This window comes from Terrapene carolina, unplaced genomic scaffold, assembly GCF_002925995.2.
Source record: "Terrapene carolina triunguis isolate 2854851 unplaced genomic scaffold, T_m_triunguis-2.0 Scaffold612, whole genome shotgun sequence".
Lineage (NCBI taxonomy): Eukaryota > Metazoa > Chordata > Testudines > Emydidae > Terrapene > Terrapene triunguis.
The window spans coordinates 998,730-1,007,065 of NW_020664963.1; the positions used below are offsets into that span (position 1 = coordinate 998,730).

General features: G+C 49.2%; 1 pseudogene; it reads left to right on the forward strand.

Moving 5' to 3' along the window:
- Positions 1-1,041: 1,041 nt before the first annotated feature.
- Positions 1,042-1,985, forward strand: LOC112116170 (annotated as a pseudogene).
- The last annotated feature ends 6,351 nt before the right edge of the window (positions 1,986-8,336 follow it).

Consider the following 8,336-nt stretch of genomic DNA (forward strand, 5'->3'; position numbering starts at 1 on the left):
GAAAGAAAGAAAGAAAGAAAGAAAGAAAGAAAGAAAGAAAGAAAGAAAGACGGGGCTATGTGTCAAAATGTGTCTGTATGACAGAGAATGAGAAGGCATTTTGTGTTCTCTGAACATCTGTCTCACTCAGACAAGGGCTATGTCCCAACAGCCTCCTGTCCCACCAGCCACCCAACAGATTCTGCAATCTAAGAGTTACAGACCTGAATTAGGAAGGCAGGAAAAGCCCCAGGTCTATCTGTAGCTAAAAGGGTTGGGTGTTGATAAACCTGACCATTACTGGTAGAGCATTTAAGGAACCCATGGTGACTGGATTGCAGTTACCTTCTCACCTGTAGAGGCCATCCTATTAGCTATGGTTGAGCCACATTGGCAGGATAGTTTGTGTGGTGGTGGAGGAGAACTGCTCTGTCTTCTGAGCCCTTTTGCCCACTACTAAGAGCCTGATATTCAGAAGTACTAAACACTCAAAACTTCAACTTAATTCAACAGCAGATGCACATACTTAGCACTAGATCTGGTCAAAGAAAAAAAAGGCATGCGGAAAAGTTTTCCTGTTGAAAAATACATGTTCATCAAAACCAATATTTTCCATGGGAAAATGTCCTATTTTGGTTTTCCTACAGGAGTTCGTTTTCATTTTGAATCAATTTTTGGGGGAAAACTGACTAAAAGGTCTTTTTTTTTTTTAAATGAAAATGAAAAAAAGTATGTGGCATTTTCAATCAAAATGAAAATAAAATGTTCACTTGGCTCTTAAATACCAATTCAAAACAAGAATGTTCAGTTTAAATCAGTTTGAAACTTCCTGTGGGACAAATGAATTTGTTTCATTCAGAATTCCCGACCATCTGTACTGATCAGTACTCAATATCTGGCTCTTATAGTTTGGGACTTGAGGGCACCACCAACAACAAAATTAGGAGGCATCTCTCTCTGTCCCTTTCTCTGTCTCTCTCTCTCTCCTCTCATTTTGTTGTCTTTTTCCCTCTCTCTCTTCTCCCCCCCCCCTCCAGGTGAGCACTTCCTGCAGAGGTAACAATGAAGAACCAGAACACATCTGTGACCAAATTCATCCTCCTGGGATTCCCTGGCATCCATAGCTTCCAAGGCTCCCTCTTCATAGCCTTCCTTAGCTCCTGTGTGGTCACCTTGATGGGCAACCTCCTCATCATCGCATTGGTCTGGGCTGACTATCGCCTCCGCACCTCTATGTACCTCTTCATTCCAACCTCTCCCTCCTGGACGTCCTACTCACCAGTACGGTCATGCCCAAGATGTTGGCCAACATGGTGAGTGAGAGGAACACCATTTCCTTCACCAGCTGCATTGCCCAGGCCTACTTCTACTTCCTGGTGGGCTCTACAGAGTTTTTCTTCCTCACTGTCATGTCCTTCGACTGCTACTTGGCCATCTGCTACCCACTGCAATATGACACCCTCATCAGCACTCACGCCTGCTTACGGCTAGTGGCTGCCTCATGGATATGGGGGTTCCTGGCCTTGCTTCTTCCCACCATCTTGGTGGCCCGACTGCCATATTGTGGCCCCAACGTCATCAACCACTTCTTCTGTGACATGACGCCGTTGCTCAAGCTCTTTTGCTCTGACACATGGACCGTCAAGGTGGTGGAATTCGCTGTGTCAGCCTTGCTTCTCCTGGGATCACTCCTAGTGATGGTGGTATCCTACACCTTCATCATCACTACAGTGCTCAGGATCCCCTTTCCCAAAGGCCGCCAGAAGGCCTTCTCCACCTGCACCTCACACATTATTGTGGGGATGTTCTTTTATGAGGGCTCCATCTTCATCTATGTCCAACCCAGGAAAAGCCATTCCTTGGACCTCAACAAAGTGGCCAACGTCCTGAACACCGTGGTGATGCCATTATTGAACCCATTCATCTACTGCAAATCCCCAGACCTTCCTCCAGAAATGTGTGTCTTCTACTGCCCAGCACCCACTGGACTATACAAGCTCATATAAAGTCTGTCATTTCATCAATGGAAAATGATATGCACAAACCTTGTTATCTCAAGTGGAGATTCCTAACACATCAATCCAAACACACGCTGGTTTAGATAAAACAATAAAAACAAGTTTATTAACTCTAGAAAGATAGATTTTAAGTGATTACAAGTAATGAGGCATAAAAGTCAGAATTACTTACAGTGCAAATACAAAGATAAAATGCAAGCTAAAGGCCTAACATAACATGCTAAGTGAACTTAAAAGCAAAAGGTTTTATCTCTCTATAAGCATACAGAGGTGTGTACTGGTTGAAAAGCCTCCCAGCTAAAACTCCTTCCCCAGTTCAAAGATGTTTCCTTTGTCTTTCAAGCATTGTAACTGCTGTGCGTAGAGATGGGAGGAGAGAGGTGATTTGTGTTGTGTGTGTCCTCCATTCTTATATCCTTCTCCCCTCTTTGAGGATTATCTCCAGCTGGGGTTCACGTGACAGCCAGTCTGTTTACATGGGACCTCTGGCTGTTTTCATTGCGAATATGTAAAGTTATCACTCACACCCTTCTTCCAGCCAAAGAATGGTCACTTAACTAAGTCATAGCCCACTTGACTTTGTTGATACCTGTCTGGGGTGCCAGTGTATCTTTGTCCCTGAAAAACTGGTTTGGGCCAACCTTTCTAACTTTGGAACATGTTACAGCAGTGTTATACAGTAGAGGCTTATAACTTTACATACAATGTTGCCACACATATTTTACCCGGACAATAATGTTCAGCAGATTATGAGTTTTCACTGTTCTACAGCTGGGGGACAAGAAAAGCCTCCTATTATTCAGCACTTAGGCTGTAATTGGACAGCACATTTGCATTTGTGAGAATTGAATCCCAGCCAGCCTTGGTTGGAGACGCTGCCCAAGGCTTGGGGTGGGATCCATCAAGGTCTAGTCTCTAGGATGCGTATATTAACTTTGTTTGACATGGAACCCTTCTGTTTCCATTGGCCTCACTCACTAGCTCCTGAGTCTTGACTTCTGACAATAAATGTCTGATTGTTTCCCCCATAACTAGCTCTCAGAGCTGCGGGATTGTCCGAAGAGCTGAGCTGAATCAGACAACCTGAGTTGTGCGTGGCTCCCTGGGGACAGTAGCTCTGGTGTTTCTGTGAGTGTCCCCTGGAAAAGGGGCTGGATGCTGCAGAGGAACACTCCAGCGAGGCTCGGGTAGTGGGGTGCACCTATTGCTAACCTGCCAGGCGGAGTGAGGGCTGGCAGAGCCCAGAGGAGGTTGTTTGGCTGGCCTTGGGGACAGGGCCGGCTCCAGGCACCAGCTTAGCAAGCAGGTGCTTGGGGCGGCCACTCCAGAGGGGAGGGGGGCGGCAATTCGGACCTCCCGCCGAATTGCCGCCGAAGTGCCGCAGATCGCGATCACGGCTCTTTTTTTTTTGTGTGTGTGTGCTGCTTGGGGTGGCAAAAACCCTGGAGCCAGCCCTGCTTGGGGAGCTGGCAGGTCTCCCTTTCATGGGAGGCAGGGAGAATTACAAGGGGACTCACAGCCTTGGGCACCCCGAGAACAGTCCCAGCCAGTGTAGCTATCTCCCTTTGCGAAGAGGAATGAGCTCCACCAGCACAAGGCACCTCCATACTGGGACAGCTGCCCCCAGGCTGAGTTTGTGGGATGGACAAAGAGCAGATGTGGGGCTGGGTGCGCCATGGGGCCCTGCTTGCCGGTTGTTTACCCTATAACTCTGCTGCGATGGATGGACAAACAAGCAGGAAGAGCGAGGGACAGTCCTGGGCAAATGCTAGAAGGTGGGGCAGGGACCATGCCTGGGCTGTTGGTTGGGAAGATTTAACCTCGGCAGCCAACTTGCATCCAGCAGAGCCAAAGCCCAGGAAGGCAGCAGAACTGAAGGACTGGAGGGGTTTCCAAAGGGACCCCCTACCAAGAAACGGGTTTGGGGGAACCAGACTGACACATGGGGACCTGCTGGGGGTATCTGAATAAGCCAGGCCTGCCTAGGTGCCCATCAAGGCATGGGAGGGATTTGGCTGAGCCAGACTGTGTGGTTTTAAACACCTTTCTCAAAATGCTTTGTTTCTACTGTTAAAATCAACCAGACTGAGGTAAGGCGGTTGCATGTGAGTCACTGAATTCACTGATCCCCAACTCCATCAGGGAAGAGCAGCAGGCCCCAAACCCAAGCATGCTGGCTAAGCACAGTGAACTCCTACCCCTAACAGACATCGTCACACCAGTGCAGAATCTGTATGGGGCCGAGAGACAGCAAGAGAAGTTGCTCAGTCTAGCTAGAGCAGGGCTGCTCAGAAACTATTTTTCCATGCAACATTTTGCAAGGAAATGAACAAATTTGGAAAAATTTCACCCCTGCCCCCCACACAAAAAAATTCAAAATGCCATTTTATTTATTTTTAAAAGAAACAGATATTGTCTTGTTTCCTTCAGAAAGACATTATTAGATTTGAAAAAAATATTTTCAACTTTTTTTCCGTTAAGTTAAAAAAAAGAAAAAAGTGTAAAAAGTTTTAACAGTAGCATTCACTCTCATTTTATTTGACATTTTTGCACCTCAAAAAAGTGAGAAAAAGTGAAGAAAACAAAAAAACAATTTTATTTCACTTGCTAATGTTTTCCCAATTTTTTTCAATGGGAAACAAGTGAAAAAGATTTTGTTTTCTTACTTTCTCCAAATTTTTACCTTTTACTCTCTTATTTTCAAATAGTTTTTAATTGTCTGAATTTTCCTAATACTCTTGTGTTTTGAAACATTTTCAGAAAAGTTAAAAAAAATCCCAAATAATTTTTTTAATTATTTTTTTTCATTTTTGATGAACTCCCATATTTCAACAAAAATACATTTCGTTAAAAATAAATCAGTTTATAGGAAAGAACGTTTCTTTTTGCTGGATGGGCCTTCAACAGGTTTTTCAGAGCTGCCGACTGGCTTTAGACACCCAATTCCCACTGGTTTGGGTGAAATGACCCTGATTCCCACCAGCAGACAGTTTGACCTTAGGAGTTGTGAACGGCCCTAGAGCAGGGCTAAGGCAGAGCTCAGCCCAGTGCTGCCTTGTGACCCTCCGCAATGTGGAACATGGCTAAACATCAGCCTCTGAAATCTCAGTTCCCCCCGCTGAGGATCTGCCCCTGTGAATTAGTTAGGGGCTGACATGAGCTCACTGCTTAACAGCTGATTTTTCTCAGTGCTCTAAAATCCACATGCTGAATCACATTGCCTTGAAAATTGCCATGTTTCCTTCGCATCTGAGCTACAGTAAGTGGGGCAAATTTGGAGTCACTTGACCCAGAGATTCCTGAGACACAATGCCTGTAAACCGAGGACCTGAGAATGAAACACTGCAATTCTCTCTGGCTTGGCTCTGGTTTGATTTCAGATGGGCATTGATCCTGTGTCTCTCCTCCACGGCCAAGGATGCCGGTTGTACGAGACAAATTGGTCCCCCCTGGGGATGGCCTGCAGTGACGTCTGTAAGGCACAAAGGATGATTCCCCGGGAGACGGCTCTGCAATATCTGCTGAGCCCAGCACCCCCCAGCTGGGCTGTCTCTCTCACTGGGCACAGAGCGGGGTCCGGGCTGTTGGTGGGAGAGGGGCAGGGAGGTGCTTGCTGCCCAAAGCTCTCATCAGGACAGGATGGCAGACGAGCTCTGGAGGGAGACAATGAGGCAGGCGCCAGGTGACAAGAAGGCCATTCCTGCACGGATGGGCTGAGGATTGCAAGCTCGTATCTCAGATCGATTTCCTGCCATAGGAAGGTACATACAAGGCTGGCTCATCGGCCCCTCTATCCTGGTATTCCCTGCCCCCCATCACACCCCGAGGTCAATCAGGCCTCCTCTCCTATCACATCTAACCCCTGGGTCATCCAGCCCACTCACCCCGCTAGTCCGTTAACCCCCATCTCTCTGCTGCACCAGAACAGACCCGGGGTCCAGACACTGCAGCCACCCAGCAGGCTCCTGTCCCAGCTGGTTACACAATGTGTCCATGGAGCCAGTTTCACACCAGCTGCCATGCCGGATCAGCTGGGGCTGCCAGTCAGGACTGAGGGGCACCGGCAGAGCTGTAGGTGGGGGCAGACTAGGGCTCACGGCCGGTGTTATTCCAGCCTCAGGCTCTGTCCCGGCAGCTCTTCCAGTGCCACTGAATCCTTGAGGAGGAGCAACTATTCCTTGTCACACCTCCCCTCCCAGAGCTGAGAAAGAACCCAGGAGTCCTGGCTCCAATCCCACATTAACCCACTAGACCCCACTCCCTTCCCAGAGTTGAGAGACAACAGCAGAGTCCTGCCCCCCCCCCCGTCCTCTAACCACTAGACCCCACCGCAGTCCCCTCCCAGTATTGGGGCTAGAACCCAGGAGTTCTGGCTTCCACACCCCCCCTCTAACCAACAGACCCCACTCCCCTCCCAGAGCTTCTCTGCACACTTCGAATTAAGAGGGAGACTGCAAACCAAAAAGCTTTTGTTGATTTTTTTCCAGTCTGGGGTTGCCAGCTGAGCAGCAGCTCAGTATTAGAGCCATAGCCAGGGCAACAAGAGGAGAAAGACCCAGGTACTGATGAGATATTTATGGGGAATGGTCAAATGCAAAACAAAGGGAAACAACACCGAGAACATGAAGAACTGGCTTCTTTGCTGTGCCCAGTTATAACATAGCTAGCATTCAGAGAGGAGGGGGGTCCAGTGGGGTGCAGTTCTAGCCCTGGCTCCAGGACGGGAGTGTGGTTTAGGGGTAGAGTAAGAGGGATGGGGAGCCAGGACTCTTGGGTTCTATCCCTGGCTCCAGGAGGGGAGTGGGATCTCATAGGTTAGAGTTGGGGAGCTGGGAATCAAGACTCCCAAGTTCCATCCCTAGACAGAGCAGAGACTTGTAGCTGGGTCTCCTCTACCCCAGGAAAGTGCCCCAACTCCTTGCCTGTTCTGGCATCTCCTTGTCACCCAAAACTCCCCCCTGGAGCTGAGAAACTTTCCCAGTGACAGTTTTCGTTGGAACCGTTCCAATGCCAGGAAACAGTTTGGTTTGGACAAAATGACATGTATGTTCACAGAAAAAAGTTTTGCCAATTTTTTTTTTCCAGTTCCAACTGAGCACGAGAGGCTGCATTTATTACAGTGTTTCGGTGCCTGGTGAGAGTTTCTGGCACATCTAGGTGCCTAACACCCTCTGCTTTCAATGGTGTAGGCGTCTCAGTGGTTTGAAAATCCCATTAGAAGCCCAAATGCCTTTGCAATCTGGCCTTTAAACATCTCTGCAGGTCTGGCCCTGAGTCACTGTATGGCAGCGCCGGGAACGCAGGCTGGGTCTCCTAAGGGCCCCGCCAGCTCCCTGGCTGGTGGCCCCTGTTGTGTGAATGTAGATGGAGTAAATGGGTCAAGGTGCTAACAGAGCCCAGTCTCCGTCCAGCACTAGCCAGTGTTAAATGAGGGGCAGGGAATGGGACCCAGAGACCTCCCCCTGCTCAGTGCCATGGCAAACATGCCGCGAAACAGCCCTTAACCTTCTATTAACACTACGGGAAAGGAGGGGGGGAAACCCAAACCTTTGAACTGTGAAGCATTAAATCCAGCAGTCGTTTGCACAACACCCCTAATTCCCTTTCCCTGGCACTGGGACAGTCTGTGGAGGAACCCCCCCCCCCCCAGTCCCTGAGATGGTATCCGAGCTGGTGATCACAAACCTCGGGGGGAGAGAAGTGAGCTGGGATGGGCTCGAGCTGCTGTTGTCGGAGCTGCTGCTGTTAAAGTCCATCCCGTTTCATCCTAGGTGATGTTTGGGGTTCTCTGGAGCAGGCAGGGGGTGATGATGTCATCTGGGGCCTTTCTCCAGCCCGGGCTGGCCAGGACATGTCTCAGGATCAGGATGACGAAGACCCGCAGTCCCAGGGTTGGGGGGGAGCAGCCCCGATGGTGAATCTCATTCCAGTAGCCCCCATCTGTTCTTCCTCATTTCCCCCCAGAGTCTCTGTCGTGAAGGGCCCCAAAGGGAGTAGTGGGCAGAACGGACCCTCCCCCACTGCTTTGTACCCTAGTTAGGCCTAGTTTCCAACACTCAGTTTTGTTTCACTGATTTCCGGCCGCACGCCCCTCTTGTTTCCCAGACATGAGCTTGTCACAGGCCTTGAGGGACACCAGGAGGCCTTTTGTTGGAGCTAATTCCATCTCTGTCTCCCTTACAAACCCTTTCCCACCCACCGCTATTAGTGTAGGTTGCTGTGACGGCATAGGGACTTTCCCTCACTCTTTACAGTTCCGCTCACAAGGAGGGTAAATGTCTCGACCCAACTCTCACAGCACTGCCCTTCCTTTGCCTGCAGGGGATGGACCCCCTGGAG